The following is a 13,757-nucleotide window of genomic DNA, read 5'->3' as shown; positions in this document are numbered from 1 at the left end:
AAAAAAAAAAAAAAGCAGCAGCAAATACTACTGTGGCAAAAGGGGAGAGATGACATTACTGGTATGAAAGGCCCAAGTACTGTCTCCTCCGCCCTAGCTTCAAAATGAAATTCACACAAAACAACCCACCTCCCAACAAAAACAGAATTACCAAAAATGGTACAAATTCTTTGTTTAGCCTTCAAAACGTTATGAATCTCAAGGACTGTATGTTAAAGTAGAGGTCAGAATAACAGTAATATCTTTATTCTCTCCCCATTGCCTCTTGAGGAAAGGGGGAGGGGGGGCCCTGGCATGACATCGCCCATTGAGAACGAGACCACAAATCTGGTTCTTCTCTTCAAAAGCACAATTTCTTAACCAAAAGGTTGATATAAATTGGACCTAAACCCCAACCCCAAGCGAAAATCTCCTGCATTCCTTCCAAGGAGTTTCTTGCTAAGTCACTGAAGAAAGGCAGAATAACAACGCCAAGGCACCTTGCTCTATCTTGTCTCCGATACTGAAAACCTCCTCCCCTTTTCTCCTCTCCTGTTTAGGGAGGTAGCGTTAAAATTTGCCCACCACCTCGAAGGCATTTTCTCACCTGGGAGGCTAAAGCAGGCACTGCGTTTCCTAAACGAGTGGGGAGATGAGATGAGATGAGATGAAGGGGAATGGCTGAGGGCCTCGAAGCTCAGTTGTTACAACGTCAAAAGGCAACTCCCGTTTGAGGAGCCGGTGGCAGAAGAGAAAACCCTGCCTGATTTGGTAGGTGGATGCTGCAGATGGTTCGGTGGGTCGGGCCGCTCCTCCTTAGTGGGTGTAGAGGCTGGACCACCGCACAGGGGCGCCAGGGTAGGGGTGGGCCATCCTCCTCAGGTCAACCTCATCCTAAGGACAGGTGGGGGACGGAACGCCCGAAGGCCTGTGGGTGCCGAGGCGGCGCGGGGCTGAGCCGGGTCCCCGAGCCGCCAACCGCGGAGGGGGTGGGGACTGCGGAGCTCTCCTGCCGCGGCCGGGGAGACGACGGCCAAACCCTTTCCCCAAGATCAGAGAGCGACCTGCTCTCCACGCCCTTCCTACCCAAGAATACTTTTCTTGCTAAGTCACCGAGGGAGGAGGGCGATCTCTTCCCGGGGAGGGCCGCGGGCGGAGTCGCGGCGGCCCTGGCACCCCCCGAACCCGGGCCCCGGAGCAGGGGAGCGAGGGCAGCGCCCTCCCGGGCCTGTCCCCCCTCCTCCCGAGTCTCTCACTCAACGGCCGTCGCGGCCGCCATTTTGAGAGCGAGGAGAGAAGAAGAAGGAGGAGGCGGCGGCAGGGGGAGGGGAGAATGGGAGGGAGGGGACCGGCGCAGCCACATCGTCAGGCCGCCGTGCCCGGCCCGCAGCCGCCCGAGCGCGGTGGAGGAGACAGAGGGGAGGGCGCAGCCCCAAGCCGCCTTACCGGAGCGATGCACCGCCGCCTCCGCAGGGCCTCTTCCGTCCTTCACTCCCATCCACCGGCGGGGGAGGGGGAGAGGGAGAGGGAAGGGAGGAAGGAGGGAGGGAGGGAAGGAGGGAGGGGGAGGATGGCGCGCTGGGCCCGGTCCCGGGGAGGGGGAGGGGAGGGGAGCGGGCGGGCTCCTCAGCCGTTCCGGGGCTCGAGCCCAAGCCCGGCGCTCGCGGTTTCTCTCGCTCGCGCCTGAGCGCTCCCCTCCTTCTCCTTCTCGCTCCCTGGACCCCGGGGTCGCTGCTCGTTCGCTCGCTCACTCGCTATCCCGGCCGCCGGACTCCGCCGCCGCCCCACCGCTCCAGCTCCGTCTGTCACAGGAGCTGCCCCAACGCCCTGACGTCACCGCGCCGCCGCCGCCGCCCCAGACCCGCCGGGAAGAGGGAGGGGAGGGGGCCGGGAGCGGAGGAGGGGCTGCTGCGCATGCGCCGGCCTGGGCCGGGCCCTGAGCCGCGCTGCCTTTCGCTTAGCGGGCGGGCGGCCGGTGCGGCTTGGCGGTACCGAGGGGGCCGGTGGGCGAGTTTGCGCACGAGGCGCTCCCTCTCGCGCTCCGCACGCCTCTGTAACGTTGGAGAAAGGCTGTCCACTCCCTTTTTCTACACCCTCGTCGGGCTGTTCTGGCCCCCCACGAACTCCGGCTCTGTTCACCTCCCCGCCCAGCTCTTGCCGGCGAACAGCACTCTTCCCCGCTTCCCCCGGCCAACAGCAGGGACCCGCGGGCACCCGTGGATTCCGGGCCCCGATAGGCTTCAGAATAAAGCGGAGCCCTGGCCAGGCTGTCGCCCCTTCTACCTCCAGCCTTCGGGTCTATTTCCCGGTTGAGGGGCGTGGGTGAGGGGAGATGAGCAGGTTGGGTTGACTTGGGGAGAAGAGCTGTTGAGATTGAAAGGCTGATGGACTGTCTAATTTGTCTTCATTTTCATTATAGATTTTTAATTGGGAGGATTCGCTTTTAGAAGTGATTCAGCTGTTCTTCTCCTTAGTCACATACACACATCTGAGACTCGAAGTCTCGAAACTGACGCCCAAAGAAATACCTGGAACTTTATCCCTACAAGGCGCGCATGTAGTGTGTGTGTCTGTGTGTGTGTGTGTTTGCTAAATTATGGGTTGAAATACTGATGACAAGTCTTGGGGATTTGTAGTCAATTTATTCCACCCAGAGACGTTTGATTTAAAAGAGGCCGGATTTGAGGTTCTGCATAATTCAATATGGAATATTTTTTAAATAAAAAGTATCTACTGTCATTATTTCGTCATCAATTTGTATCGTCCAAGGAAACTCTTTTCCTGACACATAGGCTTAGGCTTGTGTTTATTGATTTCATTACTTCACTTTATGAAGGTAAATACACACACTGCTTTTGAGAAAACAGCTGGGTTAATGAAAGAGATACCTTGGGTGTGAATCCTGGCTTATCCACTTACCAGCAGTGTGACCTTGACTAAATCGCTCTCTCTCGGCTCAATTTCTCTATAAAATAGACCTAATAAATAACCAACTTGTAAGGCTTTTGTGACAATTGCAGAGGAAATGCTGCATGTGTGAAGTATATTGCTTTAGTGGGAGTCATAGGTAACTCAGGTAACCACTGCTGTTGCTTGATACCAAAACAAGTTTCTTTTTATCGAGAAAGGTGGTAAATCTCTGTTCCTGGAGCTGTTTAAAAAGAACATGAGCGAGTTGTCCGAGGGTTTGGGTTTTCTTCTTCATTAAGGCAGGGAAGGAAATCAAATGGTCTCTGGAAGGTCTTTTCCAGGTATACAGTTCTCGGATTCTCTAGTTAGATAAGGACAACAAGATGAGGCACAGTAGTTTAGTCTGTGCCTCCTCCAGTAACAATCAAGAAACGGGAAATAAATTATCCCTTGTTCTAAGAATCTACCTTTGGTTCATTTTTACCTTTTAAAATATTATTGCCTGATATCACACTACTTAATATTTAATCAACTGAGTAAATCAGTTCTTTATTTGTTAAATGAATGTCCTAAAAGACAGCAAAATTGCCCAGAAAGAAATCACATTGATAAACACTGATTTAATACAAATAGGTAGCACTAACCCCTATAAACCTTGAGCTCATAGACTCATGTATTAAGAAAACTTTAAAATCTGTATTATGTAATTATGCACTGAATTGAGATCAGGTTTTATTTCTATAGCAATCCTTCAAAAAACGATAAACTCCTTTGGGAGGAATGTATGAAAACTTTCTCCCTGGATTATAGTTTTTCTCAACAGAAATAAAACTGTGTTATGTGCTTAGCCTGATATGGAGTGATGTGTTATGGTTCTGTGCACTTTCTTTTCAGTTTCTAAGATAATAGATCCATCTTAATAAACACTTGTCTGATGAGAATGGAGAATTAGGACATCTATGCTATCAATCATAATTCGTAAGGGCTTATACAGAACGTACTGTATCCATCTAGGAAACATTTAATATTTTGGATGATGTTTCTTGAAAAAAATTAAGTATAATCATCCATTTTACTTACCACAATCTAACAATCTCCCCATTCATTTGAATTGCAAATCTTTATTTTTCCAGAGACATTTTCAAAATGGAAACATTTGTTTCACTTGCTGCAGTAAAATTAGTGTTAAACAATTCTGCAAATAAGCTGACTGGAAGAAACACTCCAAAAATATTGCTATTTGGGAGAGGACAAAATGTCTTCTAAAAGTGGCTCCAGAGTAGAAATCTGTTTACAGTGAGCACAAATGTTAAAACATTATTATGAGAATTAAACTGTCCTTTGTTTATAGGCAAACATACATTGTTGTATGTGCGTATTTGACAGAAAGCAATTAGCAAATGGTGAGAAGGTAGCTTTCAGGCATACAAGTTATGTGAATCAAAGTCCCATTTGAAAGAGAACCCTAACCCAACTGGCAAGAGACTTGCTCTAGGAGATTTTAGCTAATTAATTTGTGTACCTGCAATTCCCCGAAACATAGACATTGTCAATGAGGACAAGTCTAACTAAACCAGTCATTCTTCATCTCAGCATCATGACATCCTCATGTGTCATGAACATTGGGAGGCCATAGAAACAAATTAAAGACTATTAAAAGAGGTGAAACTCTCCACCTGGATGTAGAAGAAATATTTAGAAGCAGTACTTTGTAATCTGAAACCTTTTCAAAAATATACAGAGAAATAATTTTTAAAATGCTAACATAAAAAACAAGGCAAAAAGATGTATCAAGTTCATTCTAGATGTCACCACAGCAGACCAGGCAAAGGGTAAAACAAACTTTTTTCTCCTTTATGTCTGTTCGTACACCTAGTATAGTAAAAGATTAATTCTCACCTAGAGGACTCAAAGAAATCTTTATGAAGGTCCGATTTAAAGCAGACCTTAAAAAATGACTAAAATTTTAATTCAACAAATATTTATTGAGTGCCTTCTATGTACCAGATCCTGTGCTGGGTGCTGAGTGTAAACAATGAACAAAACAGAATCCCTGAGTTCATGGTGTTTATAGAAGACAGAAAAAAGGTGACAAAGCTACAAAGGCAATAAACAGTATTGAGATGGAGAAAAATAGGGAGGGCTACATTAGTGAGAGTGGTAAGGAAAGACATTTCTGAGGAACGAGTGACATTTAAGCTGAGACTTGAGTAGCCAAGGGATTCCAGATTCAGGAACAGCAAGTGCAGAGGTCCTGAGGCAGAAGATGCTTGCTGTGTTCCAGGAAATGAAGTGATGGCAGGCGGATGGAGTGAAGTGATGGTGAGGAAGGAGGCTTCTTGACTGCGCTTGTCCGGGGACACCATTCACATTTTATTCCCTGAATAGCCTAGCAGAATAAAGTAGCAGGAGATAAGATCAGAGAGACAGGTAGGAAACAGATGGAGCAGGGCCCTGAAAATACAGTAGGGAGTTCCAATTTCATTTTTGTAGCTGTGGATAAAGATAAGGACCAAAAAAAAAGAAAGCATATTTTGACGCTGCCTTTTGATCTTAAGAGCTTTAAAAAAATAGTTATTATTTTACCTTTTTATTATGGAAATTTAAAAACATATCCAAAAGGTAGACAGAATATATAATATAATGAACCCTCATATACCCATCACCAGGTTTGACAGTCGTAAACTTATGGCTAATCTTGCTTCATCTATACTCCCACTCATTTCCCTCTTCACATTATTTTGAAGCACATGCTACATATGATATTATTTCACTCATTAATAGTTTAGTATGTATGTCTAAAAGAAAAAAACCTTTTTTTTTAAAAGATTTTATTTTTCCTTTTTCTCCCCAAAGCCCCTCAGTATATAGTTGTGTATTTTCAGTTGTGGGTCCTTCTAGTTGTGGCATGTGGCACGCTGCCTCAGTGTGGCTTGATGAGTGGTGCCATGTCCGCGCCCAGGATTCGAACTGGTGAAGCCCTGGGCCACCGAAATGGAGCATGTGAACTTAACCACTCGGCCGTGGGGCCGGCCCCAAAACTTTTTAAAAACGTAATCCCAATACCATTATTACACCTAAAAGAATAACAATAATTCCTCAAGGATATTTTTTTTTAAGAGGATGCTCTTTTTTTTTTTTTAAAGATTTTAAATTTTTCCTATTTCTCCCCAAAGCCCCCCGGGTACATAGTTGCACATTTTTAGTTGCGGGTCTTTCTAGTTGTGCCATGCGGGACGCCGCCTCAGCATGGCCCGATGAGTGGTGCCATGCCTGCACCCAGGATCCGAACCGCCGAACCCCTGGGACACCAAAACGGAGCGAGCAAACTCAACCACTTGGGCATGGGGCCGGGCCCTCCTCAAGGATATTTTGACCCTTGCCTTTTGATCTTTGTCTCACCAAAGGCATTGAGTGATCAGAGAAATTGGACAAGGAATACAGTTAAGCAATCTTGGATAATAGAACTATCCTGGATTATCTGAGATCTTCCCAGAATTTTCTCAGGGATAAATTTAAAAATCAGGGTAAACGATTGGTCTTTTATCCAATTACAATGAATATTACTAGTAGAAATGATTTGCATACCATATAAGTGGCAGTGGCTAAAACTGGACACAGTATATTTTTTATCTGCAAAATTTGACCTAGGAAAATTGCATGTGGTCAAAATCATGACCACAAAAAGATACTCGCTGTAAAGGAAAACCTAAAAAAGAGACTAAAAAAAAAAATCTTGATAAATAAGTCAAATTCCCTTTGTAAAATTATCAGAGGAAAGAACTAATTACAATGAAAATAATTTCACTAAAATAAAAATGAAAATAGAAAAATTGGAAGTGGTTTAACTCTAAGTAGAGAATTGATCAAATAATTAAATAGAGTTTGTTCTGATAATATATTTTCCCTAAAAATTCACTGAAGTTAAAATAATTCTGATTAAAACACTTGAATTCACAAATGCTGAGCTAATGTGTCCTTAAGGTCAATAAATAAGGGTCAAAACTTCCTGGACATATTATACTAACCATGAATGTAATTTTAAAGATCTTATTTTTTCCTTTTTCTCCCCAAAGCCCTACCCCAACCCCGGGTATGTAGTTGTATATTTTTAGTTGTGAGTCCTTCTAGTTGTGGCATGTGGGACGCCGCTTCAGCGTGGCTTCATGAGTGGTGCCATGTCTGTGTCCAGGATCCAAACTGGCAAAACTCTGGGCCACCAAAGCGGAGCACGTGAACTTAACCACTCAGCCACGGGGCAGGCCCCCATGAATGTAATTTTAAATTTTGTAGTAGCTACATTTTAAAAAGTAAAAAGAGGTGAATTAAAAAATTTTTTTGTACTCTTTGAAATCCAGTGTATATTTTATACTTATAGCATATGTCAATCCACACTAGCCACATTTCAAGTGCTTAATAGCCCCTGTGACTAGTGGCTGCCATACTGGACGGTACAGGTCTGGGAAAGGCAATCTAGGTAGAAAGAATAGCTTGAGCAGAGGGTGGAGTTATAAATGTGTAAGGCAAGTTCTGGGAACAAAAGATGGTTCCAGTGTAGCTGAAAAGGAGTGTGCGTATGTGAGAGAGGAGTGGAAGGTAGATGGAGGGTTGGAGAGGGAAGAAGAGAGAAATACATAGGCTGTAAGACTGGAAAGATAATTTGGACTGGAAGATTTTGAATATCTTGATAGCTAGTCTGCTCTGCTTGCTATGGGGTTGCTTATATTGTCTTTGTGTAAGACCATAAGCCAATAATCTTCATCCTCCAAAGAGAACTTTCCCCACTCCCTTTAACAGTACACTCTTTTTCCCTCCCAGTTGCTATTTCTACTGTCCGTCCTTCCCCTGTTGCCTGTCCAGAGAAAGGAAGGACTAAATTTCAGGTCTCCAAATGATGGTCCAGAAAAACCACTAATGCTATGTTATATCAAGACATACCTTAAATTATGGTTTTCATACGTTCTTTTTTTCCAAACAAAATATTGTACAGAATGCCCATATATATAAAAACAAACAAAAACAGAACTTCCCTGTTTGAAGTAGGAGTTTGGGGGCATAAACTGATACCCCCTCTGCCATACTACATGAGCAGGAGGAAATTTCTGTCATCTTACTGTGCATCTTTGACAGTAGTCATAACTCACACCAGATTCATTTCTTCATTTAAAAAAAGTTAGCACACTATCTTTTTTTAAAGGTGCTGCATCTATTCTTTCTTTTCCTTGAGGAAAATTAGCCCTGAGCTAACATCCATGCCAATCTTCCTCTACTTTATATACAGGTCACTGCCACAGCGTGGCCCACGAGTGGTGTAGGTCCATGCCTGGGATCAGAACGTGCGAACCTGAGCTGATAAAGCAGAATGCACCAAACTTAACCACTATGCCATGGGGCCAGCCCCTAAAGGTGCTGCATATCTGGAATTTATGATTTCCTCCTGGACTCCCATGTACAGTTCTTAGATAAACAAAGCAATATTCTTTTCCTTATAGTCATTTTTGATACATGTATATTTAAAAGTATATAAAATTTTGTTCCAAACTTCTTCCTTATAAAACTGGGGTTTGTTTTAAACACTTGTGCATCTTCTAGGACTGTAAACAGGCTAGTGGGAGCTCTCTGACAGGTAAGATGGGAGATGCTTTAGGACAGAAGGCCCGTGTGCCGGCAAAACACAGTCTGCTTATCTCTGAGACTGATCTTCCTTCTCAGTAGTTATACATTTATTTCATTTATGTATGACTTATGCCGTAGCAAAAAAGTTGGAAAACCAGGAAAGTATGAAAAAGGAAATGAAAATCACAAGTAATCTCATCACTGAGATACAACCACAGTGAAAAAATTATACATATCCTTTCCATTTTTTTGCGTATATAAGTAAATATTTTTCATAAAATTAGGATCTTAGTTTAAATGCAGTTGTGAATCTTAATAGTTTTTAACTGACGGTTAAAAATAAACATTTCCCCGTGTCATTAAATAGTCTTCAAAAGCACGATATTTAAATGGTTGCTAAATAGCCCATTGTATTAGTGCTTCTCACAGGGCCACTACTGGCATTTTGGATGGAACAATCCTTTATTTATTTTTAATTTTTTTTTCTGCTTTTTCTCCCCAATACCCTCAGTACATAGTTGTATATTTTCAGTTGTGGCTCCTTTTAGTTGTGGCATGTGGGACGCCTTCTCAACATGGTTTGACAAGCGGTGCCCTGTCTGCGCCCAGGATCCGAACCGGCAAAACCCTGGGCCACCAAAGCAGAGCACACGAACTTAACCACTCGGCCACGGAGCTGGCCCCTATTTTTAAATTTTTAGTTAAACTTTTTACTTTGAGATAATTGTAGATTGACATACAGTTGTAAGTAATAGTAGAGAGATCCCTTATACCCTTATACCTTACCTCAGTGGTAACATCTTGCAAAACTGTACTTTGACATCACAAATAGGATATTGACATTGATACAATAAAGATATAGAACATTTCCATCAAAAGGAGGATCTCTCATGTTGCGGGTTTACAGCCACAAGTACTTCCCTCCCACCCCACCCGCTTCTTAATCCTCACAACCACTAATTTGTTCATTTCTAGAATTTCATCAATTTAAGAATGTTATATAAATGGAATCAAATAGTAAGTAGCCAGTCCTTTGGAGATTGGCTTTTTTTTCACTCAGCGTAATTCTCTGGAGATGGATCTAGGTTGTTGTGTGTATTCAATAGTTCATTCCTTTTTATCGCTTAGTACTCCTCCATGGCATGGATTTGGCAGTTTAACTATTCACCTGTTAAAGGGCTTGTGGTTGTTTCTAGTTTGGTGTGATAACAAATTAAGCTGCTATGAACATTTGTGTACGTGTTTTTGTGTGAACATGTTTTCATTTCTCTGGAATAAATGCCCAGGAGTGCAAGTGCTGGGTCACATGGTAGTAGCATGTTTAGTTTTATTAAAAAAGAGCCAGACTGTTTTCCAGAGTGGCTCTACTATTTTACATTCCTACTAGGAATGTTTGAGCAATCCAGTTTCTCTAAATCCTTGCCAGCATTTGGTGTTGTCACTAGTTTTTATTTTAGCCATTTTTATAAGTTTGTAGTGCTATCTCGTGATTTTAATTTGCAACTACCTAATGGTTAATGATGCTCAACATCATTTCCTGTGCTTCTCTGCCATCTGTGTATCCTCTTCAGTAAAATGGTTCTTCATGTCTTTTGCCTACCTTCTAATTGGCTTGCTTTTTACTGTTGAGTTTTAAGACTTCTTAATATATTCTACATACTAGTCCTTTGTTGCATATGTGGTTTGCAAATATTTTCTCATAGTCTGTAGCTTGTCTTCTCATGCTCTTAACAGGGTTTTTCACAGAGCAAAAGTTTTTATTTATTTATTTTTATTTTTTTAAGATTGGCACCTGAGCTATCAACTGTGGCCAATCTTTTTTTTTTCCTGCTTTATCTCCCCAAATCCCCCCTGGTACATAGTTGTATATCTTAGTTGCAAGTCCTCCTAGTTGTGGCATGTGCGACGCCACCTCAACGTGGCCTGACGAGCAGCACTATGTCTGCACCCAGGATCCGAACCAGCAAAACCCTGGGCCGCCACAGCGGAGTGTGGGAACTTAAACACTCGGCCACGGGGCCAGCCCCAAAAGTTTTTAATTTTGATGAAGTCCAATTTATCAATTTTCTCTTTTATAAACTGTGCATTTGGTATCAAGCCTACCACCTCTGCCTAGCCCTGGATCTCAAAGATTTTCTCCTATGTTATTTTCTGAAATTACTGTAGTTTTCCATTTAAGTCTGTGATCCATTTCAAGTTAATTTTTTTGTAAGGTGTGAGACTTAGGCTGAGGGTTTTTTGCTTTGTTTTTTGTTTTGTTTTTACCATGGATGCCCAACTGCTCCAGTACCATTTATTGAAAAGGCTATCTTTCCTTCTACTACTGAGTTGTTTTTTACACCTTTGTCAAAAATCAGTTGAACATGTTTGCGTGAGTCTATTTCTGAGTTCTTTATTCTGTCCCATTAACCTGTGCCTATCTCTTCACCAATGCATCCATACTACACAGTCTCGATTACTATAGCTGTGATGAAACTTAACATTGAGAAGAGTGGTTCCTCCTACTTTACTTTTTCCAGATTGTTTCAGCTCTTCTAGTTCCCTTGCCTCTCCAAATAAAATGTAGAAAAATCTTATCTGTATCTACAAAAACAACTTGATGGAATTTTAACAGTAATTGCATTAAGCCTGTGTATCCGTTTGGAGAAAACTGACATCTTTCCTATACTGAGTCTTCCAAATCAGGAGCATCGTATGTGTCTACTTTTCTTTAGGTATTTCTTCCATCAGCAGTTTGTAGTTTTCAGTAGATGAGTTCTGTACACTTTTTGTTAGATTTACACCTGAGTATTTCACGTTTTTTTTGAGTGATTATAAATGCATTATATTTTTAATTTTAGTGACCACATGTTCATTGGTAGTATACAGAAATGCAATTGGTTTCTGTATATTTATCTTGTATCCTGAAACTTTGCTAAAGTCGCTGATTATTTCCAGGAGGTTTTCTTTAGAGATTCTATGTAGACAATCATGTCATGTGAAATAGGGACATTTTTATTTTTTCCTTTATGATCTATATGCTTTATTTCTTTTTCTTGCCTATTGCATTTCCAGCACTATGCTGAATAAGAGTGATAAGAGCAGACATCCTTGACTTGTACCCAATTTTTGGAGGAAAGCATTCAGGCTTTCAATGTTAGCTGTAGGCTCTTTGCAAGTGTTCTTTATCTAGTTGAGGAAGTTCTCCTCTATTCCTGTTTTTGCGAGGGTTTTTATCATAAGAGTATGAATTTGAATTTGTTGAAATCATTTGAATTTGTTCACATGATTTTTCTGCAGCAATTCTTCAGATCATGTATTTTTCTTTCTTTATCTGTTAATATGGTAGATTACATTGATTGATTTTCACATATTGAACAGCTTTGCATCCTTGGAATAAATCCCACTTGGTCATGACGTGTAATTATTTTCATGTATTGTTGAATTCTATTTGCTAATTTTTTGTTAAGGATTTTTGTGTATGTAGTCATAAGGTGTATTAATCTATTGTTTTCCTTTTTTGAACAGTCTTTTCTGGTCTTGGTATCAGAATAATACTAGCTTCATAAAATCAATTGGAAAGTGTTCCCTCCTCTTCTATTTCCTGGAAGAGATTATGTACAAGCAGCGTTAATTTTTCTTTAAATGTTTGGTTTCCATCTGGTCCTGAAAATATATTATTTGAAGTTTTAAAATCATAAAAAAGAGAGAAGACACAATCTACCAATATCAAGAATGAAAAGGGGGCTAAAACTACAGACCCTGAAGACATCAAAAAGATAAGAAGGGAATGTTGTGAAAGACTCCACACACATAAATTTGACAGCTTAGATGAAATGGACCAGTTCCTCAAAAAACACAAATTACTCCAATTCACCCAATACAAAGTAGATAACTCAAATAGTCCTATAACTATTAAGGATATTGAATTCATAATTTAAAAACTCCCAGTCTAAAACGGTCTTTGATCTGTTTTGAGTTGATTTTTTTAGACGGCATAAAGTAAGGGTCCAACTTAATTATTTTGCCTGTGACTATCCAGCTTTTGCAGCACATTTGTTGCAAAGATTGTCCTTTCCCCATTGAATGATCTTGGCACCCACACTGAAAATCAATTAACCATTAGTGCAAGGGTTTATTTCTGGGCTCTCTCTTCTATTTCATTGGTCTATGTGTCTCTCCTTATGCTACTACCACAAGGTTTTGATTAGTGTGGCTTTGTAGTAAGTTTTGAAATTAGGAAATGCAAGCCCTCCAACTTTGTTCTCCTTTTTTTTGGTAATTGGGGGTCCCCTAAGATTCCACATGAATTTTAGGATAGGTTTTTCTGTTTCTGAAAAAAATGCCATTGAAATTTTAATAAGGATTGTATTGAATCTGTAGATTGCTTTGGGTGGTATTATCATCTTAACAATGTTAACTCTTCCAGTCCACGAACACAGATGCCTGTTTACTTAAGTCTTCTTTAATTTCTTTCAGCAACGTGTTGTAGTTTTCAGTATACAAATCTTTCACCTCTTTGGTTAGATTTATTCCTAAATATTTTATTCTTTTTGGTGCTAATGTAAATGGAAGTGTTTTCTTAATTTCGTTTTCATATGGTTCATTTTTAGTGTATAGAAATGCAAGTGATTTTTGTGTGTTGATTTTCTATCCTGCAACTTTGCTGCGTTTATTAGCTCTAACATGTTTGTATGTGTGTGTAATCTTAATTTTTTACATATGAGATCATGTTATCTGCAAACAGAGATAGTTTTACTTCTTTCTTTCCACTTTGGATGCCTTCTGTGTCTTTTTCTTGTCTAATCACTCTGGCTAGGACTTCAGGTACTATGTTGAAACAGAAGCGGCAAAAGCAAGCATCCCTGTCTTGTTGCTGATTTTAAGGGAAAAGCTTTCAGCCTTTTATCATTGAGTATGATGTTGGCTGTAGGTTTTTCATTTGTGGCCTTTATCATATTGAGGAAGTTTCCTTCCATTCATAGTTTATTGAGTGTTTTTATCATGAAAGGATATTGAGTTTTGTCAAATGCTTTTTCCACATCAATTGAGATGATGGTGTAGATTTTTTCCTTCATTCTAAAAAAATGATACATTACGTTCACTGATTTTTATATGTTGAACCATCCTTGCCTTCCAGGTATAAATCCTGCTTGGTAATGGTGTATGATCTTTTTTAATATGCTGCTGAATTTGATTTTCTAGTATCTTGTTGAGGATTGTTATATCAGTATTCATAAGGGATATTGGTCTATAGCTTTTTATTTATTGTA

At 41.0% G+C, this 13,757-nt stretch overlaps 1 protein-coding gene across 6 annotated transcripts in view; it reads right to left on the bottom strand.

Moving 5' to 3' along the window:
- Nucleotides 1-2,545, bottom strand: part of PAFAH1B1 (platelet activating factor acetylhydrolase 1b regulatory subunit 1) — a 77,763-nt gene extending 75,218 nt beyond the window's left edge. The window contains exons 1-2 of one of the 6 annotated variants that reach the window (XM_023653242.2): nt 1,426-2,167; nt 587-873 (exon numbers count right to left, since the gene is read on the bottom strand). The gene's annotated coding sequence lies outside the window, so the exon portion shown is untranslated. Of the gene's footprint in view, nt 1-586; nt 874-1,425 lie in introns of all 6 variants that reach the window. The other 5 variants (XM_070227881.1, XM_070227883.1, XM_070227884.1 and 2 more) reach the window with 5 other exon arrangements.
- Nucleotides 2,546-13,757: the final 11,212 nt, after the last annotated feature.

The sequence above is a fragment of the Equus caballus genome, chromosome 11, assembly GCF_041296265.1.
Source record: "Equus caballus isolate H_3958 breed thoroughbred chromosome 11, TB-T2T, whole genome shotgun sequence".
In the NCBI taxonomy this organism is placed as follows: Eukaryota; Metazoa; Chordata; class Mammalia; order Perissodactyla; family Equidae; genus Equus; species Equus caballus.
The sequence above is the reverse complement of the archived record's forward strand: the minus strand, read 5'-3'. Positions and strand labels throughout refer to the sequence as shown.